Genomic DNA, 9,573 nt, shown 5'->3' with positions numbered 1-9,573 from the left:
GCTTGCATCTCCCTTTGTTTATATCTCTTCTCTCATTTATGAAGGACATATCTGCCTCTTGTTGTGGGAGGAGAAAGAGATAGACACAAGGAATGCTAGTGTACACTACACTCTTAGATAGAGAAGAGAACTCAATACGAAAAACTTGTTATAAAGACGAAAAAAGCACAACATCTATCACATCACTTACCACCATGTTCAACTTCCTAACCATAGGGCTACATGGAAAGAACCTATCCAATTGCACCATCAAGTTCTTACTACACTTCACGTCAAATTGTTTAGGATTAGGGAAGCATTTCTCTGTCTATATTTCAATTATTTTCGGTGTTAATTTTTGAAATACTATTTGATATTTTTGTTATGATTGCATTGGTAGTGAGACGATTATAAATACCTATAGGCTGGAAAGTGATGTACTCTAGTACCTACCTACCGGTGAAGGTTCGGGTACTTTTAAAATTAGTTTAAAAACATTCAACTTCCGAGGGTAGGTCCATAACCACCACCATTTTTCAAGGTTTTAGTTGAAAATTTGGTAGTTTAAAGTACCTTTTTTTCATTCCAAAAAACGCAAACATGTTTCAAAGTAAGGGTGTAAGTTTGGCCCTAATGGCTCGAACTTGCCCTGGCCAGCCTTGAGCCAGAATCGTGTCTAACCCGATTATGACGATCAACCCGGCCCAGCCCAACCCAACCCTAACTAGGGTTGGGCTAGGCCTGGGTTAAGACCTAGGCACAACCAGGCCCAAGTTTAACCTTGATCTATTATTGTGTTTAGTAATAGTGTTCCTCTTCCCCTAGGCCCACGTCATGTGTTGCACAAGCATTACACAAGCTGTCTGTATGACTTCAACTCATATCATGTGTTACAAAAACCACATACTCTTATCTATTGAGTTAAGATGACCAAACTATTTCCCCCATTTTCTTTACATAGGTTGCTTTGTGTCTCCTGCCATGTTATGTATTGATATGAACTTAAGATACAGTAGAAATCAAGAAGAATTGGGCCAAATTTTTGGCCTATCCAGTTTTTGGGTGATGTTGTGATGCCAGACGATTAAAAGGTCTATCTTATAACTAAATTGACAACCTTGTTTGCTGTAAATTTATGGATTAGGGGTTAAAAAGGGCTTGCTATAGTCTTAACATCTTCCCGCACCCCCCTTTGGTTAGTATAGGTTTAACATTTGTGACCCTTTGGAGGAAAAAAAAAATTACAGGACCAGCCAGAGTCTTGTACCCATCACTCAAAATTTCCTTGCCACAAGCTACATGAAAAAGATTTCCAAAAGCCGATAGAAAAATTATGGGTTCGGTTAGAGTTTTAAGAAATTCGGCCCTACCCAACCCTGTTTCACCCTTATTTCAATTTTTAGCTTTCATTTGAGATCAATTCGGGGGGACACATTTAATAAGTCAGAAAGATGATACATGTTTAAAATGTGTTCTAACCAACTACGGTCTGGTTGGGTCCCCATTTGGCCCCAATGTGGTTCTTCCCCCCCCCCCCCCCCGGCCAAAAAAAAAAAAAAAAAAGACATCCTTACTTTTGATAACCTAGTAAATTGTGGAGTCATCATTCCTATGGATGTTTCCTTTGTAAATTAGAGTTGAAATGTGTATATTTCATCTCTTTATCCATTGCCTCTTCTTGAAGTCTGTTTTTGGCACTCTCTAGACTCAGTCTCAACATCTTCCTCTTCTTGTCCTTGTCTTTTTCCTCATGCAATCCTTGTAAGATACTCCTAATTTGTGAATTATAAGTGCCCCCCTGCATATCCAAAGTTAATCCTTGGGGAAAATTGACCATAAAGGTATGCAAACAAATATCATAATCCTTAAAATCCACAGAATAAACATAAAAAGTTTGGTCCAAGGTTGTTACAAGATGCGGTTTCAGTTAAAGAGTCCGGTTTGGTTCACAGTGTTACAGGTAGAAAAGAACTGTTTATTAAACGGTTTTTTAGAAAATGTCACACCTAAAAACCTGCTCTCATAAGAAAATCATGAGCAATTATTTAATATAAACCTAATCCATTTTTTTTTTATTTTGAATGACTGCTTTTAGGAAGAAAAAAAAAAAAACATAAACGATTTCTTCAATATAAGATTCAGGAGGGTGTTATTCATTTAACATATAAATAAAAACTTAAATAATTATAAACAATTTAAATAGTTAAGACACAAAACATACTATTTTTTAAACGGTCTCATTTTCTAAACCAAATCTAACCATTTATTAAACAGTTTCACAATTACAGTGTAAACAGCTCGGTTTGATTTTGAATGGTTTTTGTTTGGTTTTGACACCCTTTATTTGGTCCCCTAGTAAGGGGAAACTATGGCTACAATAGGGTTGGGTTAGTTGGGCTTTTTAAAACCCCATCCCAACCTTGGATTCTTTTAGCTTAGCCCAATCTTGCCACAATATTATCATCTTTTGCTCATGGGCCTCAAGGCTTTAAAACGCGTTGTACCATGTTAAGGAGGCTAGAGATTGTCAACTAGTTCAGTAATCTCCCCTAAGCGATGTGGGACTAAAGTTTGCACACTGTCATCGATCTTCCTAACACCCTCATACTTGCCATATTCTTGGTGGGGATGCCTCACTGATCTCTCAAGTGGGTTTGGTACTCGTATTCTTGGTGTCACAATTCACCCGACTATTAAAAGGAAAAAATATACACAAATCCATTTGTCACATGTCAAACATACTACACACTAGTTTAAGCATAGAATCATTCACAAGTAGACCATCTAAGCAGAAGATAGAACATCTAATTATCCTAAAAATGCATACAATAAATTGAGTAACCTAAAACAAGGTGGGGCTCAACTCAAGGCCTCGACCCTGGTCCAACCTAGCCCTGGCATTGGGCCTGAAAATCAATCCTAGCAACCCTTAGGATTGAAAAATCCAACCCAAGACCTTTTTGAGTTCAAGGTGGGTTACGGCTCATATGACCAAACTTGTATGCCTAGGGAAAATATTATACTAAAAAATATGATATAAGATTAACTAGAGAGTTTTCCTGAGGATTAGGAATATTTATTACTTCGTTTGCATTCTCAAGTACTCTATTTTTTTTTTTTTTGAAAGAAGTGGTCCAATTTGGTCTGGTCTCACATAAACCTAGCCTAAAACATGATCAAATAAGATAATAATTTTGAATGATAATGGAGAATTTATTTAATGGGCAAAGAGTTAAGCAAGCCACCAGCTTGCCACAAGCTAGCATTAGTGCACCAATGAGGAGAAAAGCAATGAGAGGGGCATAGGGTCTTTTCAGGGGATGGGAGAGAGATAGACACATGGTTAAGCAGCTAACCAGTGTGCCTAGAATTTCCCTTATTTTATTTGTATGATTTACAAGGAACTAGTGTAATACAATTTTTTCTAATAAATATACTTTTAACAATGGTTTTTTTTTTTTCCAGACACTAATGCTTCATATATTAGTTGTATTAATCCATTGATTATACAAAAACGTAACTAGTGGCAGTTCATTACTTCATCTAAGGACTAGGGGTGTCACAAAAGCCTAGCCATCCTAAGCCCATTCAAGCTCGCCCTAAGCCTAGATAGGGGGATTTGGCTCCTCTGTGGTGCAACATAGTGGGATTTAGCTCCTCTGTGGTGCAACATAGTGTCCGGCGCATATCCAACGCCTAGAACCGCCTTGGGCTGCGTGCGACCACCTTGGGCTCCTTTCCAAGGCATTTTCTGGCTATTGAATGCACGTCGGACACTGTGTTGCGCCACAGAGGAGCTCAATCTTAGATAGGGTTGAGTGTGATGTTGAAAGAACTTTCATTGAGAACAGTATCTCTTAATGTCTACCTCATACTTTTACTCTTTGTAGGGGTGACTCATCATGACCACTCGAAGCATTAAATACCTATCACACATTTATAAATAACAAATGAAATTATTTTTAAAGCAAATAATATTTAAATAATGATCAATAAATTATAATAAATAATAAAAATCTATAAAGATAAAAATAACTCTTAAGATTGAAAACATTATTTATAATTATATATATATATATAATTTTATTAAATTAGATTTGTAAAAAAATAAAAATAGCTAGAAAAACCTTGTACACTATTAAAATAAAGTTGAGAAGATGATATAAGTTTATTTGCGCATAATGTATTTTAAAAAATATGAAGAATCGGATCACAAGAAACGGTAGTCGGTTAGGTTCCGGTGTATATGGTTCGATTCGGTTAGGTGCAAGATTTTTTAAGTGAAACCAAAATTGAACCTTTTAGTAAATAATTTCATAGATTAAAACAGAAACCATTTATAAATGGTTCTGGTTTAAATGTATGTTTTCTAATTTTTTATCCAAAAAATTCTTTACCTTTAAAATTTGTAGTGAAATGGATGTAAATTGTAACATTGAATTGATTTTTTTTTTTTTAATAGTTATTTGATGTAAACATTTTTTTTTATTGAAATGTATGTAAACTTAACATTGAATGACTTAAACTTACAATATATATGTTAATCCGTTATCAGTTTATTTAAATGGTTTATCAACGGTTTAAACTTTAAAACCAAAACCGAGTTATAGTTTCAATTTTAAAACCATAATCAAACCATTTAATAAACGGCTTCACGGTTTCAGTGTAAATGGTACGGTTCAATTTCAGTAAATGATGTCGATTTCAAATTCACATCCTTACACTGAACACCTAAACCCTTCCATAAACTAATCTATCTCAACAAATTATTCAAACCATAGAAAATTGAAAATCTTAGGTTTAAACTACTCAATTTTTCAGACGGGATCAATGATACTAATATCAGGTCACATAGAGTTTCAGGTGAAAATATACCATTTTAAGTACCACATTGTCCTACAATGATAAAAGCATAAAATTGTGAGGGGATTGTGAAAAATAAAAATCTTAAGTCGAAACAATTAAAATTTTCAAGTTGGATTTGATGACACTAATATTAGGTCAATTGGATTTTTAGATGAAAAGATTCCGTTTCAAAGTCCATAATTAACCAACAATGGTACAAACATATAATTGTGAGGAGAAACATAGTAAAAAATGGAAAATCCTAGATTCAAACCCCTTAATTTTTTTCAAGGGAATTTGATGACATTGATATTAGTGTCAATTCGAGTTCTAGTTCAAAAGATTTCATTTTAAATGTCCTCATTTGCCCAAAGTGATGGGACAAAAAAAAAAAAAAATGAAGTCGTATAGGTCTTTATGGTTACAGTTTCTAATAATCACACTCTAATTCATATAAGAATGGGGTTATTTAAAATCACGATTATTTGTTGGCTACTGTAATTACAAGGTTTTCAATTAGTAGGGTTTTAAATACCACAACAATAAGTAAGCTCTACATTGTTGCACCTTTTAACTACGATTTTTTTCCCTAGATACAAGGTTTCTTGTTGCTTTAATTTTAACTGCGATCTTATTTCTACAATTATAAGGTTTTTTGTTATCACAGTTTTAAATACCACAACAATAAGTATCTCATATTACTGTGATTTTTTTTCTTTTAGTTACAAGGAGTTTTGTTACTACGGTCTTAACCACTGCAACAATAAGTATCTTATGTTACTGTGTTTTTTAACTATGATTTTATTTTTGCAGTTACAAAACTTTCTATTCATGTGATTTTTAACTATGGTTTTGTTTTCGTAGTTACATGGTCCTCTGTTACTGCAACTTTTAAATATCGCAATACAGGTATCTCATATTACTACACATGAAGAAACTACAGTTATAGGACATTCATAGTTGCGATTTAAACAGTCGTAGTTAAATAAATATCTATAGCTAAAAGTGTGTTTTTTTATAGTGCCCTTTCACCTGTTAAAAAGTCAAATAAGCACATATCAATATGTAAATAAGAACCAATATGGTATTGAATTTATGGTGTAAAATAATAAAAGAAAGAATTTGAAAAAAATATAAAAAAAGGCTAAAGCAAGATTATTTTCTGACTGCTCTTTTTTGGTAGTTGTTAACTTTTATCATTCTATAAGTATGTCACTTCAAACTTATCCTGTGATATCCACACCCAAATATGGTCTAAGTTGAACTTTTATAGGTAATGCACTGGAGATAAGGATGTCAAAATATAACCGAAACCATTTATCAGAATTGAAACCGACCATTTATGATGGAATCGAATTAGACCATAAATAAATGATGTGATTTTGATTTCATATGTTTTATTCTTAGTTCGATTTGGTTCAAAACTAGATAACCGATGGTTGCATCGAATAGAAATCGAAAAAAGAAACTGGATATAAAGTACAGCATTAACATAAGTCGCGACTCTGAGCCATCAATTGTGGGGGTAAGTTAAAGAGTCCATGACTAGTCTAACACTAACTCTAACTTTAACTCTAACTCTAACTCTAACTCTAACTCCCAAGTCCAAAATCGCCTAATACTCTAAATATAACTTTAACTCTTTAACACTAAGTCCAATACCATATGACACTCTAACTCTAACTCTAATTCTAACACCAAGTCCAAGAGCATCTAATGACTAACACTCTTAACTATAACTTTAACTTTAACTTTAACTCTAACTCTAACTCTTTAATTATAAGAAAACTATGTTATTAACTCTACTATATTAATCAATTTTTATATCTTTTTAGTTTTGCAATCTTCTGTTTCGTTCTCTTTGTCTTCTTCCTTGGACTTTGGTGGGATTGGTGATTCTAGTTGTTGAAGACTAATTCCATATTTCATTAATAAAACTCAATCTCCTCCCTAAGGAGTAAGAACGCTCATGATGTTCCCTTCTTTTACCATGTCATTCTTTCCAGTTCACACTGCCAAGATTGTTGAGAAACGCTTCAAGTGCATAAATTATTCATGGTTCGTCAATTCTGGGAGTTTTTTACTTGTATAAAAATTTCAACTTAAAAAGTTGTTATATTTTCATTCAAAAGTTCACATGGTTTTACAGTTTATAAACAGTAGCTGACCCTTTACATCTTCCAACAATTGTAACTCATGCGAAGATAAACTCCCCTGACAAAAAGGTAACCGATTTTTATTCTTTAGTTGGTGAAAATATTGTTGTCTCTATTTAAAAAAATATATATATTGTCAACTAATTTGAATGATAGTTATGAAGAAACAATAGTCTATCAAAATAGAAGGCACATGTGTCATAAGATACATCATGGATATCAGGGCCCAACAATATATGTGCTATGACTGAAATTTCTAACACCATTTGCTATATAGAAGTATAAGACTACAAAAATAACCACCTGAAAAAATCAATCTATAACCTTTAGCACAGTAGCTCGGCATGGCAGCCACCATGTATGCAATTGCTATTTAGTGTTGTGTTATTCTTTTTTCTAATTTAATGCTCTTTATTACCTGTATCACTTATAGAATTACAGTTTGAAAAGTTAGAAAATATTTGACTATATATTGTGCTTCTAGTGCATGCATGTAAATATGGATTGAATTTTTTATTTTAAATGTGGTCTACTTATAATTTTTTAGAAATATGAGTTTATCTTAATGTGTTTAATATTTTTGCATTTGTAGTTGCTTTACATATTATATTTTCTTTCTATTGATAAAATGGAAAGGTCTAAAATTGAGATAAAAGAGTCAAATGATGGTCCTTTGGTATCACATCCCCCTTCAGTTGGGATTGTACCAGGGCTGAAATTGGAGGTTCATAGTGAAAATACTTCCCTTCCTAGAACAGCATTTTGTTGGACTAGTAACTGATTCAAATAAACAAATCCAAAAGTCTGTCCAAATGGAAAGCCTAACGCTCAGAGCACTAAATGTGGAGCATTATTCATGGTTGATCCTGACAAAAATGGCAACTCCCAAAGCCGCTTTAGTATGGTGGTTCCTTATATTTTAATTTGACCACTTTTAATAAATTGCTTGAATAATCAAACCTCAAAATAATGCAATGTTCCCACGGTCATATTTTAGTCAACAATCAAAACCGTGATCCCCCAAAACTTATAAACGAGAATTCAAGTGATTTCTTGTTTTCCTAGGGGGACTATATATTCCCTCTTTGCCTCTCTTATTTAGAAATGAATTTGATATTACCAAAAAAAAAAATCTCAGCTAAAAAGCATACACCATGGAACCTCGTCTACCAACACAATATCATTGATGAAATGTTTTAACAATAGGTAAATTTTATCAGCACATACTCTCTGGGAAATCAGTCTTCAAAGACCCTCCAATTTCTTTTCTTCAACAATCTCATATTCTACTAAATAGAGTCCTTCTCATTAGAAAGACTTTTCAATCAATTGAAGAACATGCGTTTGACACTCCTTAGACATGCCCAACTCAGTCCCCCACTCTCCGACTTAATACGAGAGTAAAAAAATTGTGACACCCAAGAATACGGTAAGTACCATTCCTGCCTAAAAGATAGGTGAAGTTCACCACCAAGAATACGGCAAGTATCAGGAGGTTTGAAAGATCGGTGAAGGTGTGAAAACTTTAGTCCCACATCACCTACGGAGAGATTACTGGACTAATTAATAACCTCTAGCCTCCTTAAAGCATAATGCGTTTTAAAAACATAGCATAATGCGTTTTAAAGTCTTGAGACCCATGGGCCAAAGAGGACAATATTATGCAAGGTTAATGGGGTCAGGGAATTACAAATGTATCAAAACAAACCCTAACAACATGTGGGGCCACAGTGGGGACGCTGTGCCAAAAGGGGAGAAATTGTGACAAGAATACGACAAATACCAAATCTGCCTGAGAGATCGGTGAGGTGTCCCCACTAAGAATACGACAAGTAACAATGGGTTTGGGAGATTGTTAAGGGTGTGCAAACTTTAATCCCACAGTGCCTAAGGAAAAATTACTAGGCTAATTATTAATCTCTAGCCTCCTTAATATGGCATTACACATTTTAAAGCCTTGAGGCCCATGAGCCAAAGATGGCAATATTGTGCAAGGTGAATGGGGCCGGGGCATTACAAAAACCAAGTAGATACTCCGCACCATCTCAACCATGATAAAATCTAAAAAAGAATTATGAAAAAGAGTCTAACTCTTAAAAGAACATAAAATATATTTTTCCAATGACAAGCCCTTTGATTTCATGTTATCTAAAATAAGAGCCTTGTCTAAATCCACATCAAAGCATAAGTTTCTACTCTTAAAAGGCTTAGGTATCCAAACCTTTCTAATTTCCATGAGGGTAATTTCTTCCTCTTCCCAGAAAACTTCTGAGCCAGAGTTTGTAATATGTAGAAACTTGAAACACTTTTCATACACAACCTCTCATATTCTTATAAGTTATGTCTTTCTCACCGAATGAAGTAATTACTATAGAAGTGGGCCAATAAATTACAAGCCCTCTCAAACTCCCTTTCAAGATCCTGTAGGAATCAATGGCCAATACTAGCCCACCATCCCTTACTTCAAAATAGTTTTCGACCAACACTACTTTGTCTACAACCACACTATATAGTTGAAGGAAACAATCCTTTAATCGCCCAACCCTTTCTAGCTACAAAAAGCTTATGGTACTTCATAATAATTTTATAGACA

This window comes from Macadamia integrifolia, chromosome 12, assembly GCF_013358625.1.
Source record: "Macadamia integrifolia cultivar HAES 741 chromosome 12, SCU_Mint_v3, whole genome shotgun sequence".
Taxonomy (NCBI): Eukaryota; Viridiplantae; Streptophyta; class Magnoliopsida; order Proteales; family Proteaceae; genus Macadamia; species Macadamia integrifolia.
Note: the sequence above shows the minus strand (reverse complement) of the source record.